Genomic DNA, 1933 nt, shown 5'->3' with positions numbered 1-1933 from the left:
ATATATATATATATATATACCGGGTGTCTCACACTCTCCTCCGGGCATTTTGTGGAGACGTAGAACAGGTTGAGGTGAACATAAAAGTCCTATACCGTTTTGCGATATTTGCAATAATTATCGAGATATTAATTGTAGAAAATTTGTGAATGATCATACAGGATATGGTAAATGAGTTATAATAGCGACGACTGCCGTCGTGTATACTTATACTTTAGGTCAAATTGAACAAAAAAGTCCTCTACCATTTTGCAAATAATCACATAGATTTTTAATTATTATGTTTACCTCAACCTGTTCTACGTCTCCACAAAATGCCCGGAGGAGAGTGTGAGACACCCGGTATATATATATATATATATATTGCTCAACATTGTTAGCTTAGATTCTGAGCGAAAATTATTCAATCGATTGAATGTTCCGGTGACAGTGGAGTATAGTAGATTGGATTTAGACGAAGTGAGCGCTCAACAAATAATAATATATAATTAAGAACATAAAATAATATAATAAATAAAAATAATACTAATACAAGGAATTAATATAATATAATTACATACAGTAATGATATATAATAATTACATAGAAATATATAATTACATAGAATAATGATTCTCAATTTTGACAATTTTGTGAGCTCCCAACTTCATTACCGTTTTGCAAGTCACTGTACGTTAAATTCACTCTTCAGCTTCGAGTAAAACTATTCACTCGACGACTCAGAGTAGGGAATTCGCTCTGTATGAGTGAAAAATCACTCGAATTCAACTTGGTGACTTGGTGTGGTCGCTCAAGTTTTCGAGTGAAGCTTCACTCCAAGAAATTTGGAGAGCGAGAGGGAATCTCCAACTAAAACTTCCGAATCTCCAACTAAAACGTCCGAATCTCGTTGAGTCGTCGGACTGTTTCTCTCTCGAGCAAGAACAGAAGTTATAGTCTCGATTGGCTAATACGCGCGTGAACTCGGTGGGAAGTTCAACCTCGGCGCAATTGATGCTAGTGACCTTGATGTCTGATGTCAGTAAACCAAAAAGTACTTGCACGCGCTCGTTACACGCGCTTGCGTCATTACAATAAAAGCGTTTTTTTACAACGTACTTATACAGTCATTGACAGAGGTCGATTACGCAACATCTAGTAGTATGCTATGATAGTTAAAATAATAGTTATTCCTGTGAACCTTGTGTGTCTTCATGTTGCAATAAGTGATTTAGCTTCGTAGAAATCACCAACAACCCGCTGTCCCCGTAGTGATGTCTACTGAATGTGACTTGTTGATGAGTTTTAAAATTGTCTTTCTGAAGTATTAGACATTGTAGATAATGAGCTTGTTTACGTGATTATATCATGTCTTTGTGATAGACTTGTTATGATAAATAGAATATTTATTTAATCATTAATTACACACCGACTCCAATCCTGAGCGCGATACTGTGACGATATTGTTGCCGTCACGAGATTTCTAGTGTGAACTCGCAGATCCTAAAATCTCTGCGTTATTCGTAAGGATCGAAAAATCGTTAGATAATAGGTTTCAGAAAATTTACATAATTGGTTAAAGAAATTTCTCGGTTTGCGGTGAGCATTTCACGATAAAAGTTCCTTGTGAATGAAGATATTTCCTTAAGTGAAGGCTTTACTTAAAGATCTCTTTCCTTCTCTCTCTTTCAGTGTAAAAGTTATGCATTACTTTCTGTTATATTTACCGAAGAAGAATCGGCGCAATCTCGAAGAATTGCGCAGCACGCGAGCGTAATCTCGCTCGGCTTACGAAATGATCTTTTTTCCTTCCTCATCATCTCCTTATCCTTCGCCAGTTTTTCTTTCCGCGTTAATCAAACTTTAACTAATTTCACAGTCGGATGAGCTCACTCGCGACATCTTTTGTCACAAAAATATCTCGTCACGTTTTCGTGCACGGAAAAAACAATTT

General features: G+C 36.3%; 1 protein-coding gene across 11 annotated transcripts in view; it reads left to right on the top strand.

The window, feature by feature from the left end:
- The window catches only part of LOC116846335 (heterogeneous nuclear ribonucleoprotein K), a 137744-nt gene that overhangs the window by 109962 nt on the left and 25849 nt on the right, over positions 1 to 1933 (top strand). The window lies entirely within an intron of this gene.

Source organism: Odontomachus brunneus, unplaced genomic scaffold (assembly GCF_010583005.1).
Source record: "Odontomachus brunneus isolate Ranch 3 - 2012 unplaced genomic scaffold, Obru_v1 Obru_scaffold_063, whole genome shotgun sequence".
Lineage (NCBI taxonomy): Eukaryota > Metazoa > Arthropoda > Insecta > Hymenoptera > Formicidae > Odontomachus > Odontomachus brunneus.
Note: the sequence above shows the minus strand (reverse complement) of the source record. Positions and strands in the feature narration are given on the sequence as shown.